Here is an 18,728-nt window from a genome sequence, read left to right as displayed (position 1 = left end):
GTATACGTAACACATACTTGTGGTCACATGACTGCCCACTCTCGATGCCGGTATCGAACACTTCATGCAGTGCGCACAATGTGAAGTTCAGTTGACTGTCCGCTCTCCATGCCGATATTGAAGACTCCTCATAGCGAGCAGTGCACGCAATGTAAGGATTCACAAGACTACAGTCACTTAGGCTACTTTCACACATCAGGTTTTCGGCGTCAGGCGCGATCCGGCAAATGTTTTGTAAAACCGGATGTGACGAATTCGGTTTTCTGCCAGATCCGTCTTGTTCTTGACAGACAAAACCGGATCCGTCTCATCCGGTTCATCCGTTTTTCTATCCGTTTTTCGACGGATTACGCCGGATCCGGTTTTTAAAAACACCCCTTGTGGCCTTCCGAACGGGATTGGCTACTGGAAAACTATATATAGCATGTTCCTACAGCCCTTCTTTGACAGATTGTAGAGGAGAAAGTGCAGGTTGGAGAGAAGAGCAAGTTACTGGCGAAGATGGATGTTGTGATTGGAAATATTTTGAAGAATTTGGCGGATTTTACAGCGAAGACGAATCGTTTGAGGGTGATTGTTCTGGAGAAGGAGAGAGCGAGACAGCAGAGCATCAGGCATCGTAGATGACATTTGTGGATCCACCCCATCACAGCCAAGAGAATGACGCGTGGGGTCTATTCTACACTCTGCATGGACCTTCGACGAAACCCGGATAAATTTTTTGGATATGTTCGGATGAAAATGGAGAATTTTGATTACTTGGTGGAGCGCATTGCACACCTCATAAGAAAAGCGGACACCTATTGCCGCTTCTCTGTTTCACACGCAGAGCGTCTGATGGTGACTTTAAGGTAAGCCACATTTATTGGATGTGCTCGCATCAGAGCACACTTTCACTGCAATCTTGTTGGTGGTAGCTGAGTTTTGGTATGTAATGCTGTGATTTTAAACTAATTGATTGTTTTTTAATTCCCCACAGATTTCTTGCAACTGGAGAATCCCTTTCGTCACTGCATTTCCAGTACAGACTCGGGATTTCCACCATATCTGGAATAGTGAAGTACACATGCCGTGCACTGTGGGACTCCCTAGCTGAAGAGTTTTTACCAGAGCCCACAACAGAGAGGTGGATTGAAATTTCAGAAAAGTTTCAACAGATATGTCAGTTTCCCAACTGCTTGGGCGCTGTGGACGGGAAACATATCCGCATTGCAAAGCCAGCCGGATCGGGATCGGAATATTTCAATTACAAGAAATATTTTTCAATTGTCCTCATGGCCATCGCTGACGCGGAATACAAATTTATTGCTGTTGATATTGGGGCCTATGGCCGCTCCAATGACTCTCAAGTTTTCAAACTGTCTGCCATGGGGCGTAAACTGTATGGAAACACCTTCCAGTTCCCACCCCTAGACCGCTGCCGCAAACATCTGGTCCACCTATGCCATTTGTCTGTGTAGGGGATGAAGCCTTCCAGCTGTCAGAACACCTTTTGAAACCGTACTCTAGCAGAGGATTGACAAGAACAAAACGCATTTTTAATTACCGCCTCACAAGAGCAAGAAGAATGGTTGAATGTACCTTTGGTATTCTGACAGCCAAATGGCGGGTCCTATTGACTGCGATCAACCTCAAGACAGAAACTGTGGACGAGGTGATCAAAGCTTGTGTGGTACTCCACAATTTTGTTATCTGCAAGGAACCCATTTCCATTGAGGACACCTCTGAAGAAACCACCTTGCAAGATTATCATGACATTACCACTAGAAGTTCTGTGACGGTTTCAGTAATGAGGGACAATTTTGCACTATACTTTATGTCACCTCAAGGCAGAGTACACTGGCAGGATGACAGAGTATGAAAGATTTGTGCCCAACCAAACTTGTGTACCTTCTGTACCAACAGTATATACCTTTGCCAACCAAAGTTGGCTATCTTGTCATGGTCTCTATTTTTAGCTTTAGGCCACAGGTGTGTACCTGGTTGTGTTTTATGCAAAGTATTTCACTTTTTAACAAAAGTTGTGTACATTGTTAGGAAATCACCAACAATAAACACAACTTTTTAGGTGAAATACTTTGCTTCAAACACAACCAGGAACACAACTGTGGCAAAAAGCTAAAATTTACCCACAGTTATATACCTGGTTTTGAATACCTTTTTACCTTTTAAATACCCTGTATTTAACCTTTTTTTTAAACATATTTCGCTGCAGAAAGAAATGACAGACAACCAGTGTAAACAATAATTTAACTTTTATTTAAAATATTTTTTTTTTGTAAACTGTTTTTAAAGTTAAAAAAAACTTTTTTAATAAAGGTTTGAAACCAACTGGGCATTTTTATTACAAAACACATCATAAATCTGTGTAGTGTGGGGTGGAAATACTGCTGGAGGGGCTGCGGGACACTTCGACACTGGGGGAGTGTGGAGAGAGGATTGGGATCGTGGTGGGGAAGGAACAGTTAGAGGTGATGGTGTGGAAAAAGCTACAGAATGGGTGGACATGTGGCAGGCAGAAGAGGTGGTGGGCGGTGGAGTGGAGGGTTGGGCAGGGACTGTAGGAGCAGATGATGTTGATGGCAAGTTGTATGGGGAAGGAATTTGGTACAGGGAAGGAGTTTGGTATGGGGCAGGTTGCTGGAAGTGGGGAGGTTGCTGGTACTGGGGAGGTTGCTGGTACTGGGGAGGTTGCTGGTACTGGGGAGGTGGATGGTATGTAATAGGAGGGGTAGGATGGAAAGTGGCTGGAGGGGGTGCAGATGTAATAGGAGGGGGAGGATGGAAAGTGGCTGGAGGGGGTGCAGGTGGAGGAACTACTGTGGTGGGAGGAGGAGGTTGGGAGGTAACTTGCTGGAGAGCACCGTGGCATGAATGCATTACATGCATCTGCTGGGTAGGAGATAGCGTTTCCATGCGCTCCACAACAGACCTGAAAAAGGTGTGGTTTGGCGAAGATCTTGCTTCTGAATGCATGGTTTGCAGAAGTGTCTTCACCTCCAGAATGCTGGAGTTGATCTGCTGAAAGCCTGCGGAGATTTGCTCTGACAAGACTTTTAGACAGTTCTGGAAAGATGCATTCAGATGCAAGAACTCTGGCGCATAAGTCTTTTCCTGACCCCTCTGCCGCTGCCGCCCAGTACCCGCAGGTGTACTAGAGGTGGCAGGGGCAGAAGGGTGGGGTAAAGGGAAATCGATCTCCTCACCAGCAGCTTCATGTAATGTAGGCGGCCATGATGCTCCTGTGCTGGTGGATGGGACAGATGGGTCGAATGTGTGGGAAGGCTGGGAAGGTGCAGATGTACCGGGGCGGTCGAAGTGTCCCTCGGTGCCGGTCTCCTCAGGGATCGCCTCAGAAGGGTCCAATCGTGCAGGCTCCCGAGTGCTGCTCACCGTGCTGTGGAATAAAGAGAAAAAAAAACAATTAAAATAGTGACATGGTATGGCCCTGGCTGAAAAAAAAAGTTACATCTAACATTTTTTTTCACATGTGGTGTGTAATATTTACCTTCTAGTGACCATTGTTTCCCGGAGGAACGACAGGGCTTGTGCGTACTTGTACTTGCTCCTGCGTCCTCCAGATCCACTCGGGGCCTGCATCTCTTTATTGAACTCCTTCTTGAAACGATCCCTCACAGACCGCCACCGCTTCACAATTCTGTTCCCTGAAACGAGAAAGGAGTGGTTAGTATACAACATCAGTGTTTCCCAAACTCCAGTCCTCATGGTCCCCAGGGGTCATGTTTTCAGGATTTCCATAGTAAATAGAAATCCTGAACACATGATCCGTGGGGACCACGAGGACTGTTGTTCGGGAAACACTGGTTTACATCAAGCAACCGGTACTGTATATACTTACGCTCTTTAATCTGGGCCCAAGCATCGAGGTCCTCCCTGCGGTCCACAAGGAGCGAACAGATTTCCTCCCAGAGTCGTCGGGTAATGATAAGGTCAGCGTGGCGGCGGTCAGCCATATTCCAGAGCGGCTCCCTTTCTCTGACGAGATCGATGAGGTGGTCCACATCGATTCCTCCATCCTCACCGTCAGAGTCGGGAGCACGCTGTGAAGGCTGTTAAAGAAAAAGACAAAAATAACATAATTAGCCTCCACAAAAGAAATGAAATAAAAAGTGCAAAAAAACAAAGCAAAAATATTTATACTTACACGCTGGTGACCGCCGCGTTGCTGTCGCCGACGACCCTAGGAGGCACTGCGAGGACCTCTTGGCCGAGCACCAGATTGGGAAGACTAGAGAAGAAAACAAAAAATGTTATGTCTTTGGATGTAGGCATTTGTTTGCTGTGTGTGGTCTGCAGAACATTGTTTTCTATGTGTTGTGTGTAGTGTGATGTTGTGTTTCTGCGTTTGATGCCAAAATCTTACCAATTGTGAGCCCACTCCAGGTGTCTGTCCACCCCTTCCTTCTTCTTCTGGGAGCTCCTCTTCATCTTGTGATTCCTGTTTTGAAATAAAAGGCAATGAATAGACATATATTACAGAGATGATGGATTTTGGAAATAAAAACTTACCGTCAAACGCTGACGATGCGAGGGAGGGCTCCCAGAAGAAGATGTGCTGTCTTCCTGCTGGCCAGACTCCATGGCTGTGGGTGGTGTTCCTGCTGCTGTCATTGCTGCTGCTGCTGCCTCTCTTGGGCGGCTGTTGAATAAAGAGAAACAAAGGGCCAATGAATATCTTGATATTCCATGGCCCTAGTTTGGAGGAATGGGGGATTTGATAATTACCGTCTCTCATCTGCTGCTGGACTCCCCTCCTCAGCATGTTCCATTTGCTGCTCCATTTGGCGTGGTGGTGGTGGTGCTGATGGTGCTGCTGCAGATGTCTCCTGCCTTCTCCTGCTCCTGGTTCTTGGCTTGGGTGGCATGTTGGGTGTGGCTGAGGGTCCCACTGTCTTGCTTTTATATATGTCTTGTGGGCAGAGCTACTGAGCATGCTCAGACCAAAAAAACCGGATCCGGCCACCGGATCCGGCTGTCGCCGGATCAGGCGCATTGCAGCACTCATAGGCTTTCATTGTGTGAAAAAGCCGGACACGCCGGATCCGGCTTTTTCGCCGGAGACAAAACACGTTACAGTAGCCGTTTTTTCCAGACGCCGGATCGCGACACATTGCCGGATCCGGCGAAAACCGGATGAAACGCATGGCCATCCGGCTCGATCCGGCTCTAATGCAAGTCAATGGGGGGGAAACCGGATCCGGCATTGCATTTCGCCGGATCCAGTTTTTGTCAAAAGCGCCGGATCGCGCCTGACGGCGAAAACCTGATGTGTGAAAGAGGCCTTAGAGTCACTGCACACTTGTATCTTAAGACCAGACAGCCCCTTTAAGCCTGACTATTGAGACATTATATACTTTCCTCTACGCAAAACTATTGATAGGCAAAGTTGTACACAAAAGCTAAAATCATATTTTAGTGATCATCATCTAGTAAGACTACACATCGGATCATACGAAGTAATGGCCTACTGTATTGTCAACGTTGCCACTAAACATGTTCAGAATGGCTGACGACTACTATCCACTGTTAAAAGCAAAATCTAACATGTCTATTTGGGAGTAAAAAATATACTCAAAATAAATATTGACTTAATGAATATTGATTTTATCTTATTTTTCATATCACTATCTATATTAAAAAAGCTATCTTTAATTTTCACGCTGGCCACTAGGCTTAATATTAAACTCTTACATTCACTTGGACACATGATGAGCTTAAGTCGCAAGACTAACAGAGATCCTACTGAATTGTATATACGTATTTAATAAGCATTCTCTCCTCAGGCCAATGGTAATTGTGAGGTGAGGAGGAGGAGGTGAGCTGTAACCACCTATTGTGAATGGTGGGTCCTGTGTATATAGAGGGGCTGCTTTCATTATAATCCTGTATGTGTTAATGTGACTGCTGAGTAGTCTTCAGTCCAAAGTGGGAAAATGTAAGTCAACTTATAAAAAATGGAAAATTGAAAAGTTTCAGAAAAAAATCATAAAAATGTATACAGTAAGCATATTTTACATTAAAACCTACTATATTTTTCAGATTATAAGAAGCAGTTTTTCTCCAAAAGTTTGGGGGGAAAATAGGGATGCATTTTATAATACAAATGTAGCTTACTGGCGGCGGTGGAATGGGGTCCCAGGATAGCTGCTGTAGGAAGCTTCTGGTGGCGGCGGCAGGAGTAGGGCAATACTGCAGGTCCTAGGATCACGACATTTTGTGAAAGCCCAGAGCCCCCCGCAGTTTCCATGCTTTCCAATGTGGTGGACCCTGGGCAAATGGGGGCCTGAGGCGGCACATACACAGATTCAGATCTCGGCAATGAGATCTTGGCTCCTGAGATCTCAATTGCGCATGTGCCGCATCCAGCAGCAATTTTCCCAGAATCCACAGCATTAAAAATCAAGGAAAGTGCAGGGTGTGAGGGATCTCACAGGGGAAGGAGGGCGTCGACTTCGCTCACCTCAGGGAAGAGAGAGAAGAACCCGTAGGGATCGGCTCCCTGGCGCCACCATTTGCTCCAGGTCAGTCAGGGAACTGCACCAAGGTTAAATAGTCTAGGTATGAGTTAGTGAGGCGCTCCCAGTGAGGGGGGAAATATATCACCAGTCCAGGCTGGGGATATATATTTAAACGTTCCGGCCGTCACTGCCAGAGTTCCTCACTAAAACAATACGGTATTCTGCCACCAGTTCCTCGTTTGACATAAGCCCCGTCCGACAACAGGCTTACATAGGGGCAGAAACCAACCCTGGTAGCATACAATTGACCAACTGAGCATGCAGATTCGTGAAACAAGATAACAGAGCAGCCCAAGATTAATTTTATATTTAATCGCCAAAAAGGCACAATAGAAATATACAGGTATATACTTACAAGAACAATATGTTAGGTGTCAGGTTCCAACCTCTGCACAAGAGGAATCCCCAGCCTTGCCTTCTGTGGTCTCCCATTCAGTCCCGACCGCAGAGGAGGCTGCTCAGCAAAGGCATCGTTCCCAGCATTTTGCTCAAGCTAGTGCAGTCAGGTTGGTTGCAGTTGCTACCACTGGTTCAGCTTTAGCAATTCGCACAAGCCAGCAGCGAGCAGCTCCAGAGGCTGTCCTTTTTGCAGCCTACTGAGCATGCCCGTGGGACGACCTCTCATTGCAGGTCGGAGGTCACAAGCTCAGGTCCTCAAGCAGCTCGGATTGGACGATCAGAAAGGTCCCAGAAGGACGCTGCTATAAAAGGTTTGCATGGCCGCTTGGCCATGCGCTAATATAGACTCTGATGGCTAGTTGTGTATGTGATGTATGAGACTGGTGACTGACTCATTATGAAATCCCTACCCTCAGTTGTGTATGAGTTAGGGTTTAGGGAGATAGAGTCAGTGCCAGTAGTGGCATAATCTATGTGCCACAGAGCATCCCGCTCTCCACACCAGTGTTAGCACCAGATAGCGCTGGTCAGCACAAGGCACCACTGGACCGCATGTGCAGCAGCGTTCCTCGTAGCGGCGCCGTGTGCAAGTCAAGCGCTTACCTCCCTGCTCTGGGTGGTTAGTGGCATCCGCTGAACCGGTGCAGTGCGCACATGGTGTGATTATATTATTTAGTTCAGGCATCGCAGTTACGGTGTCGAACGCTAGTGGGACTAGAGGGACTCTAACACTGTGTCCTTGGGGCAGAGTCCTGTGTCTCTTAACTAGTGTTCACCTTGCCGAGCCCTGTGAGGCTAACAGGCTCCGGCACTTGCATTCTGCAGGCTCTGTGCAGTAATAGAGTTTGCTCCTGTACACACAAGGTCAGCGGTTACCCCGCCGGTGTTCAGTCAGTGTTCGCCATTACCGAGTAGCAGTATACCATCTCTGCACGGTGGACTACGGGTTGCGAATGCACCTTATTATTATATTTTATTTGGTGCGTTCTGCCAACTCTAACACAATATACAGGTATACAGACACAAGTGGAGTGCAAAGATAGGGTATATATAGGTTGCAATTACCGTGTTACGTAGCATGTGACCACAGGGAGGCGCTGATTGATCACAGGTCCAAATCTTAGTTACAGGCATCCCTGGCTGCATCTGCTAATGTATCCTCCAGCCATTAGAAAAACCAAGTCCAAAATCAGCAGCTGTCTCTTATCTCCTAGGCTGTCCCCTCCCACACTTTGTGCCCACCCCTAGGCTTGTGCAGACTCTCTCTTACCATATCTGAAAGTATGATAAACTGTCCAGAACTGTGGAGGTTCATAACTTTCCGCCCAAAGCTATGAATGAAATGGCAGCAACGCCACTGGATTCTGCTGGATTTTATCTGCGTATAGAGACCAAATATGCCTACCATATGTAATTCCTGTTAGCTATGCTTTATAACTCCCTAATGCAGGGTTCTGGAGGTGGATAAATAATATGGGCGCAAGGGGAATGGAATTCCGATTCCGATAATGCGCTCGGCTTGTCTCAGAGATATTGCATTCTGTTATTATAGGTCATTTTCCAGATCCAATACCTCAGAGTCTGCTGTGACTTTTGTATGACGGTGTCTCCATGGGCTTCAGTTAGTTTGCCTGTAGCTGTAGGAGCACACACCTTGGTGATAATTGGTGGGTACCAAGCTTCAAAGAACTTGTTCCTTGGTTTTTAATTAAAGATAAACATTGCATGGCTTTTTACGGCCTGGGGGAATGCCAAGGTGGGAGCACATTCCAGGAGGGACATCTCCGTTGTCTCTCACAACTCCCCGCTATAGAGGGCACTAGGGGGCACCACATTCCTGTGTTCCGCCGAGAGCACTCCTGCAATGTCTCCTTGCTGAGTTGCCCATCAGCATTGCCATTGTCGTGGCTCTTTTTGTGGCAAATGGAGAAGTGGTACTGCTGGAGTGCCAGGCTCCAACGCAGCAACCTCCCAATCGTCCTGGAGACTGTGTGCAACCATCTGAGGTGGTTGTGGTCCATCTCCACAATGAAGGGATGCCCGTACAAGTATGGTTGCAGATGCTGCAGGGCCCACACAATTGACAGGCACTCCTGTTCTATTGTGGAGTAGGCCACCTCTCTCGGCAATAGTTTTCTGCTCAGGTACAGGACAGGATGCTCCTGGCCCGTGGTGCTGACCTCCTGAGCATGGCACAGAGGCCAAAGTCACTGGCATCGGTCTGTTCTACAAATGGCCGCGCAAAGTCAGCAGCTTGTAGTACTGGGGAGCTGGAGAGAGCGGCTTTGATCGCCTGAAAAGCGGTCTCTCAGGTGACTGACCAGTCTACAGCGAGCGACAGCTTTTTTTGGTGAGGTCTGTCAGGGGCTTGGCCAGGGTGCTATAGTGTGGAGCAAACTTCCTATAGTACCCAGCGGTCCCCAGGAAGGACACCACCTGTTTCTTGGTCCTGGGGGGGTGAACCAGGATGCAATGGCATCCACCTTCCCAGGTTCTGGTTTCAGAACCCCCGCCTACCCAGTGAACCAGGTAGAGTACCTCGCTCATGCTCAGTGAGCACTTTTCAGGCTTGATGGTCAAACTTGCTCTGTGAATCCACCTAAGCACCTGTGTCAGCTACTCTAGATGATCCTCCCATGTGGGACTGAAGATGGCAATATAGTCCAGGTACGCAGCCGCATACCCTTCAAATCACTGGAGCAGCGTGTTGACCATCTGCTGAAAAGTGGCAGGGGCATTCTTCATGCCGAATGGGTTCATGGTGGAATTGTACAGTCCAAAAGGAGTGATAAAGGCAGAGTGCTCTCGAGCCTCGTGGGTCAGAGGGATCTGCCAATATCCCCCGCTCAGATCCATGATGGTCAGGTACTTAGCCCCGGGCCAACTGATCGAGCAGGTCATCGATGGGTGGCATAGGGAACACATCAGTGACCGTGACAGCGTTGAGCAGAACCGGGTTGTTAGGTCCTTTTTTGGGACGAGGAATACAGGTGATGCCCACGCGCTGTTGGATGCTGGATCACCCTCAGCTTCAGCATTTTGTTAATCTCCTGGCGCATCTGCTGCTGCACCTCAAGTGAGACCCGATATGCTGACCACTGGATCGGGGGATGATCCCAAGTATCCACGTGATGGACAGCCAACTCGGTCCTTCCGGGAAGGCTGCTGAACAGCTCCTGGAAGGGGCGTAGAGTATCCGTCAGCTGGTAATATTTGTCCTCGATGAGCTGGTGGCCAACCTCTACGTCCTCAATGGATCCACCTATCTTGGCTTGGGTGAGCACATCCAGGAGGGTTTCGGCCTCTCCTTCCTTGGGCGCAGGCCTCCCGCTCATGATGGGCCTTCATCATGTTCACATGGAAGGCATTCTTCCTTCCATGGGTGTGGTCTAGGGTGACCAGGTACGTGACATCATTGAGCCGCTGGTGCATGAGGTATGAGCCCTCCCAGGCTGCCTGAAACTTGTCCTGTGGTACAGGGACCAGTACCCACACTTTCTGTCACGAACTGTCAGGATTCGTACCGGGGTCTAGTCTGTGTTCCACAGCAAGTCTCGCTGCCTTACTGGTTGTGCCACACAACCAGTCTTAATATTCAGTTTCTGATCAACTAGTTCTTTTTCGTTCTTCCTCCATTCTGGTGATTGGCTGCTTCACTGTTTCCTGTGCTTATGTCCCGCCTTTTTCCTATTTAGCACTCCACAGGGCTTTCTCTCCTTGCCGGTGATTCTTCTGTGGTACGGATTCCTGTCTCCCTACAGCGCTGCCCGGTACAACCTCTGACAGCTTCCCGGTCTCTCTTTCTTCGAGTACCTCTGGGACTCCAGCTTTCCGCTTTTGTCTTTGCTGTAAGCTTAGTATTTTTGTGTTAGTTTGGGGTTTCGTGGTTTTCCCCTTCAGGTTCATTCACTCTTTAGTTTCACACTAGTAGTCCTCCTTGCTGCTGCTTGTCTCTCTTAGGTTGTCCTGCACTCATTCCACCCTCGGCTTACCCTCACTGTAGCTCCCTGCACTTACGCCGAGGTAGGGACCGCCGCCCAGTTGTCGCCCACCGGCTAGGGTGGGACCGGCAAGTAGGTAGGGTCAGTGGGGGGTGGAGCTCAGTGGCACCTTCTTCCCCCGCCGTGTGGTGGAATCATAACAGAATCACCGGCCATCCCTATGGACGCTATGACCTCTTTAGTCAATCAAATGCAGGGTCTTACTCAGATGGTGCAAGATCTTGCTGCGCAGGTCCAGCGTCAGGAGCAGATTCAAGCAGCTGCCGTTGCAGGGACAACTAATTCTGAGCCTAGAGTTAACTTACCCAAGCCATTTTTTGGAGATAGAAGCCAATTTGCTTCTTTTAGAGAAAACTGTAAATTATATTTTCAATTACGACCTATTTCTTCTGGCCCCCCAGCTCAAAGAGTCCGTATCATAATCTCTCGCTTACGGGAGGGACCCCAAGAGTGGGCCTTCTCTCTGCCGCCAGATTCAAATCTCTGTGATTCAGTAGACAACTTCTTTCAAGCCTTGGGGAATATTTATGATGAGCCTGACCAAGTCGCTCTGGCCGAGGCAAACCTTACCTCCCTGACCCAGGGTGATCAGGAGGTAGAGGTTTATTGCACCCAGTTTCGTAGATGGAGCTTAGCTACCCGTTGGAATGATCCCGCCCTTCGGAATCAATTTCAGCGGGGCCTTTCACCAGCCCTAAAGGATGAATTGGTACACTACACCCTGCCCCAGTCTCTGTAGGAGCTGTTGGCTTTAATGGTCAGAATAGATCGCAGGTTAAGGGCGAGGAGATCGGAGCAGGCAGCAGCGCAAGTTTCCGTTTTCTCTAGGGTCACTCCGGCTGTTCCGAATCTGCCAGCTGCCGAACCTATGGAATTGGGAGCCATGCAAGCTACCACAGATCCTAGTCCTCGCCGTCCACGCCACGCACTTGGAACCTGTTTTTACTGCGGAGATCCTCGGCACTGGATAAAGGATTGCCCGCGGCGCCCTGGCACTCCACAGGAATCTTCTCGGAATACACCACCTAGGCCTGTGGGTGGACAGGTAATTCCTTTAAGTTCGAAGAGACTCTTAGTGCCAATTTCTATTGCTTTCACCTCCTCTAAGGGAGAAGGAGTTGCCATGATTGATTCAGGGGCTACTGCTAATTTTATGTGTTATGAGTTTGCTGTCTCATTGGGTATTTCTTTAATTCCACTAGCTCACCCCACTAAATTAGTTGGTATTGATAACACCCAACTAGCAAAAGGGGAGATTAGTCTCTGTACTCCATTGCTATCATTTCAGGTTGGTGTACTGCATGTGGAACAGCTGTAATTTTGGTTATGCATGACCTCCCAACTAGTGTCATACTGGGGCTTCCATGGCTCCAGCTCCATAACCCCAACATTAACTGGGTTTCTGGTGAATTGGAGAAGTGGGGTGCAGATTGTTCACAGAAATGCTTGTTAACACACGTTTGTGGTATCGTCTCCGTACAAGCTTCTCTTCAGAATCTTTTGGGCCAATTCGCAGATGTCTTTTCTATGAAAGAGTCTGAGTGGTTGCCACCTCATCGCCCCTATGACTGTACTATCAATTTGGTTCCCAATTGTAAATTCCCTAAGGGACACCTATATAATTTATCACCTCCTGAAAGAGAAGCTTTACGTGAATATGTACAAGAGGCTCTAAGAAAGGGGCATATCCGTCCGTCCACCTCACCCCTGGCCGCAGGTTTCTTTTTTGTCAGTAAAAAGGATGGAGGACTTAGGCCGTGTGTAGACTACCGAGGTCTTAATGAAATAACTGTCCGTAACCAATATCCACTACCGTTGATTCCGGACCTGTTTAACCAGGTTCAGGGGGCTCGATGGTTCTCGAAGTTGGACCTGAGGGGGGCGTATAATCTCATTCGTGTAAAGGCTGGCGACGAGTGGAAGACCGCCTTCAATACCCCCGAGGGCCACTTCGAGTGTCTAGTTATGCCCTTTGGGCTGTGCAATGCTCCGGCGATTTTTCAAAATTTCACTAATGATATTTTCCAACATGCTATTGGCCGCTATGTAATTGTCTATCTGGATGATATTTTAGTGTTCTCTCCTGCCTGGGACTCACATTTAAATCATGTAAGGGATGTTCTCCAGGTACTCCGCAATAACCAACTTTTCGCCAAGCAAGAAAAGTGTATTTTCGGGGTCCAAAGTCTATCTTTTTTGGGTCATATTTTGACACCCCAGGCCATCACAATGGAGCCGGAGAAGGTAGAAGCGGTTCTTAATTGGGCTCGTCCTGCATCTTTGAAAGCTCTTCAAAGATTTCTGGGGTTTGCCAATTTTTACCGCAAGTTTATAAAAAACTTCTCCATTGTGGTGAAACCTCTCACAGATCTTACTGTGAAAGGTTCCGACTTGGTAAACTGGAGTAAAGATGCAGTGGACGCCTTCTCGCTTCTTAAGGAGAGCTTTGCCACTGCTCCTGTTCTTACCCAGCCCGATCAGGAGAGACCCTTTGTTGTTGAGGTTGACGCCTCGGAGGCAGTGGTGGGGGCAGTACTTTCACAGGGGACTTCGTCTTTGACTCATTTGAAACCCTGTGCGTTCTTCTCAAAGAAGTTTTCCCCAGCTGAAAAAAATTATGATATTGGGAATAGGGAACTGCTCGCTATAAAACTGGCCTTTGAGGAATGGCGGCATTTCCTGGAGGGGGCCAAACATCCTGTTACTGTCCTCACCGACCATAAAAATCTTGAATATCTCAAAACGGCCAAACGGCTTAATCCAAGACAGGCAAGGTGGGCGTTGTTCTTTTCACGTTTTAATTTTGTGATTTCTTTCAGACCCGGCTGCAAAAACGCCAGAGCAGACGCGCGTTCTAGAAGCTTCTTGCCTGAACAACCGTCAAACATCCCACCTGTTCCCATTTTACCTGATAAAGTATTTTTGGCTGCTAATTCCTCTGATTTGTTTGCTGAAGTTAAGCAATTTCAACATTTGTCTCCGTCCGGCTCTCCTGATAATAAATGGTTCGTTCCCTGTCATTTGCGTTTGAGACTGCTGAATGAACACCACAACTCTCCTCTTTCAGGTCACCCTGGTATCTCTGGTACTATGGAGTCAATCTCCAGAAATTTTTGGTGGCCGACTTTACGCCGGGATGCCACTGCCTATGTCAAGGCGTGTGACATTTGTGCCCGGTCTAAGGTTAACCGCTCACGGCCTTTGGGTGAACTATGTCCTCTACCTGTCCCCTCCAAGCCATGGACCCATCTTTCCATGGACTTTGTTACTGATTTACCTTCCTCCCTGGGAATGACTACCTTGTGGGTTGTGGTGGATCGCTTTAGTAAGATGGCGCACTTTATTCCTTAACCCAAATTGCCATCCGCCAAGCAATTGGTCCCCTTGTTTCTAAATCATGTGGTGCGGCTGCATGGAATTCCTTCTAATATTGTGTCGGATAGGGGTACCCAATTTGTCTCCAAATTCTGGAGAGCTTTCTGTAGTAAAATTGGCGTTTCCCTTGCTTTCTCATCGGCCTTTCACCCGGAGACCAATGGGCAGACAGAACGGGCCAATCAAGCCCTTGAACAATTCTTACGTTGCTATGTGGCTGATAAGCAAGAGACCTGGGCATCTTTTATTGCCCTGGCAGAGTTTGCCATAAATAATAGGGTGAACTCTTCCACAGGGATATCTCCCTTCTTCTGTAACATGGGATTTCACCCTAAATCCAGCTCTTTCTCTGAGGATCCCTCAGACAATCCTGAGGTAGAGATTGTTTCCTCTGATCTGCGGTCAGTTTGGGAGCAAGTCCAAAGCAGCATCAAAAAGGCTCATGAGTCACAATGCCACTTCGCTAATATGAAAAGGAGGAGAAGCCCTTCCTTTGAAGTTGGGCAGAAAGTGTGGCTTTCTACTAAAAATCTGAAACTAAGAGTCCCCTCTGGTAAACTGGCTCCCCGGTACATTGGTCCTTTTAAAATATCTCAGATAATCAACTCTGTTTCTGTCAAATTGGATCTCCCCCAGGCTATGAGAGTGCATAAGGTTTTCCATGTCTCTCTCCTAAAACCTTATGTACCTCCAGTTTGTCCGGCTGACACACCTCCTGCTCCTGTTGTTGTACTTGGTCACCCCGAGTTTGAGGTAAGAAAGATCTTGGATTCCAGGAAAGTTCGTGGGGTCCTGCAGTACCTGGTGGACTGGAAGGGGTATGGCCCTGAGGAGAGGTCATGGGTGTCTCATTCTGAGGTTCATGCTCCCAGGTTATGTCAGAGGTTCCATATCAATTTTCCTGAGAAGCCTTCCCTGTGTGAGGGTCCAGGGGCCCCTCATAAAGGAGGGGGTAATGTCAGGATTCGTACCGGGGTCTAGTCTGTGTTCCACAGCAAGTCTCGCTGCCTTACTGGTTGTGCCACACAACCAGTCTTAATATACAGTTTCTGATCAACTAGTTCTTTTTCGTTCTTCCTCCGTTCTGGTGATTGGCTGCTTCACTGTTTCCTGTGCTTATGTCCCGCCTTTTTCCTATTTAGCACTCCACAGGGCTTTCTCTCCTTGCCGGTGATTCTTCTGTGGTACGGATTCCTGTCTCCCTACAGCGCTGCCCGGTACAACCTCTGACAGCTTCCCGGTCTCTCTTTCTTCGAGTACCTCTGGGACTCCAGCTTTCCGCTTTTGTCTTTGCTGTAAGCTTAGTATTTTTGTGTTAGTTTGGGGTTTCGTGGTTTTCCCCTTCAGGTTCATTCACTCTTTAGTTTCACACTAGTAGTCCTCCTTGCTGCTGCTTGTCTCTCTTAGGTTGTCCTGCACTCATTCCACCCTCGGCTTACCCTCACTGTAGCTCCCTGCACTTACGCCGAGGTAGGGACCGCCGCCCAGTTGTCGCCCACCGGCTAGGGTGGGACCGGCAAGTAGGTAGGGTCAGTGGGGGGTGGAGCTCAGTGACAACTTCTTTCCCCGCCGTGTGGTGGAATCATAACACGAACACCGCACTGAACTTGCTCACTGAGCCAGTGCGCTTGTCCTGAGTAAAGCGAACAGTGCTCAAAGACACCTGTGGAACGGGTAGCAGCCGAGTAGATGCGTACTTCAGAGCCGCAGGACCTGAAGCACGTGACTGCTAGGGGCGTGGCCTAAACTCCACAGAGCTAGGAGCTGCAAGATAACTCCTAGGGTAACTGCGAGACAAAGTTACCAGGGGCATAGACAGGGAGAATAGTCAAGACGTAGCCAGTAAGTCACACACAGAGATAGCTGCAAAGGTACAAGAGGGGCGAGCAGAGAGTAGTCAGATCACAGGCAATGAGTCATACACAGAGATAATAACGCAGTACAAAATCAACAGGCAAACTCACAACGGGAAACAGACCCGGGTCAAGCTATAGCAACAAACAGGCACACAGGGGTCAGCACACTAGGCCAAAGGCAAAAGTATAACTGGCAGGGATTGAAGCTTCCCAGGGGTTTAAGAAGCTCTCCCAGAACCAGAAAGAGGCTACAATCATTAACCTCAGGTGTGCAGGTCAAAACCTGCACCGAGCTCCAGACATTAACCCCAGGTGCAGGGGCGTATCTAGGGGGGGCAGCCGGGGCAGCTGCCCCGGGCGCAGCCAGCAGGGGGCGCAGTCGGGCCGCCTAATGCAGCGGTCCGCAGTGTCCTCCCTGGCGGCTGCGTTCTGCCGCCCCCCCCGCGGTCTGGGAGTCGGCGGTTCTCTGTGTCAACTGTCAATCTGACAGCTGGCGCAGAGAAGGTGCGTGTGCCGGCTCCCAGGGAACAATTGTACTGGCGTCTGTATAGACACCAGTACAATTGCAGCTCTGACCGCCGGGCCAGAGCGACGTCAGCAGCGTTACATGTCATGTGATCACGCTGCTGACGTCACTCCCCGGCACCCAGAGTGCTCAGTGAACGCTCAGCACTGGTGGTAAGTGTGCTCCAATGTGGAGCTGAAGAAACCACCGAAGATGGGGGTGTTAATGTGTGGCGATGGGGTTAATGAGTGGGGATGGGGTTAATGCGTGGGGGGTTAATGAATGGAGATGAGGTTAATGTGGGGATGGGGTTAATGGATGGGGGTTAATGAGTGGGGATGGGGGTTACTGTGTGTGGGGGTTAAAGAGTGGGGGGTTAATGAGTGGGGATGGGGGTTACTGTGTGGGGGGGTTAAAGAGTGGGGGGGTTAATGAGTGGGGATGGGGGTTACTGTGTGGGGGGGTTAAAGAGTGGGGATGGGGCTAATGGATGGGGGTTAATGAGTGGGGGGGTTAATGAGTGGGGATGGGGGTTACTGTGGGGGGGTTAAAGAGTGGGGGGGGTTAATAAGTGGGGATTGGGTTAAAGAGTGGGGGGTTAAAGAGTGGGGATGGGGTTAATGGATGGGGGTTAATGTGTGGGGATGGGGGTTAATGTGTGGGGGGTTAATGTGTGGATGGGGGTTAATGTGGGGATGGGGGTTAATGTGTGGGGATGGGGGTTATTGAGTGGGGGGTTAATGAGTGGGGATGGGGGTTATTGAGTGGGGATGGAATTAATTTGTGGAGGATTAATGAGTGGGGATGGAATTAATGTCTGGGGGGGTTAATGAGTGGGGATGGGGGTTAATGTGTGGGGGATTTGGAGTGGGGGGTACATAATGTGTTGGGGGATTTGGGAGTATGGACGGGGGGTTAATGAGTGGGGATGGAATTAATGAGTGGGGATGGGGGTTATTGTTTGGGGGGGTTAATGAGTAGGGATGGGGTTAATATGTGGGGGATTTGGAGTGGGGGTACATAATGTGTGGGGGGGATTTGGGAGTGAGGATGGGGGTTATTTAATGTGCGAGGGATTTGGAGTGGGGATGGGGGTTAATGAGTGGGGATGGGGTTAATGTGTGGGGGATTTGGAGTGAGGGTACATAATGTGTGGGGGGGATTTGGGAGTGGGGATGGGGGTTATTTAATGTGTGTGAGGGATTTGGAGTGTGGATGGGGGGGATTTGAGGACACAGAGTATGTATGAGGAAACAGTATGGGGGTTGGGTGCAAACAGTATGGGGAGCGAACGGGTTAATGTATGTGGACACAGTATGGGGAGTCGGGGGTATGTGTGAGCAGACAGTATAGAGAGTGAGGGGGTAAATATATGATGAGACAGTATGGTGAACAGAGGGATGTTAGAAGAGGGAGGGGAATAGTGTGAGGCGACAGTATATTGCAGATATTTTTATTTAGGAGCATTATAATGACACTTCTATCTTTAAGGGCATCGTGTGGAGATTTGCTGCAGAAGACCGGAGAAGATGGAGGTCTGCAGAGACGAGATGTGGATGAGAAAACTTATCATGGGGTCTGGACAAGAAGAAGAAAAGGAGACCGACTGCAGAGACGACGTCATCTATGAGTTACTTGGAAGTAAATATTATTTGTGATACTGACTAATTCTCATGTTTTTATTTGTTAGGAACATTAAAGGGGTTCTCCAGGTTTGTACGGAGTCTGCAGTCATTCTATATGACTGCAGACTTCTGAATTCTCTCGTGCCTGTAGTTTACATACATACGGTCACATGCTGACTAGACGTGTGTGGCCTCACTCAATGAATATGAACGGAGCGAGGCCAGGCACGTCTAGTCGGAATGTGGCCAGGAGTATACAGTATAAATCACATACTTGTGCTGACATGACTGTACATCGGCAAGGGAGAATCCTAAAAATGTGCAGTGCACTCGTTGTGAGAATTCAGAAGCTGCAATGTCATGATTCAGCTCTGCAGGTTCCAGTAGTCATCACATGGACACTTCACTCATATGCGATTTTCATACTT

The 18,728-nt window shown here is 48.7% G+C and overlaps 1 protein-coding gene across 1 annotated transcript in view; it reads right to left on the bottom strand.

Annotated features, from left to right (window-relative positions):
* The window catches only part of STPG2 (sperm tail PG-rich repeat containing 2), an 867,800-nt gene that overhangs the window by 678,216 nt on the left and 170,856 nt on the right, over window positions 1-18,728 (bottom strand). The gene's annotated exons all lie outside the window — the stretch shown is intronic.

This window comes from Dendrobates tinctorius, unplaced genomic scaffold (assembly GCF_039654945.1).
Source record: "Dendrobates tinctorius isolate UK_male_01 unplaced genomic scaffold, ASM3965494v1 ptg000011l, whole genome shotgun sequence".
Lineage (NCBI taxonomy): Eukaryota > Metazoa > Chordata > Amphibia > Anura > Dendrobatidae > Dendrobates > Dendrobates tinctorius.
Note: the sequence above shows the minus strand (reverse complement) of the source record. Positions and strands in the feature narration are given on the sequence as shown.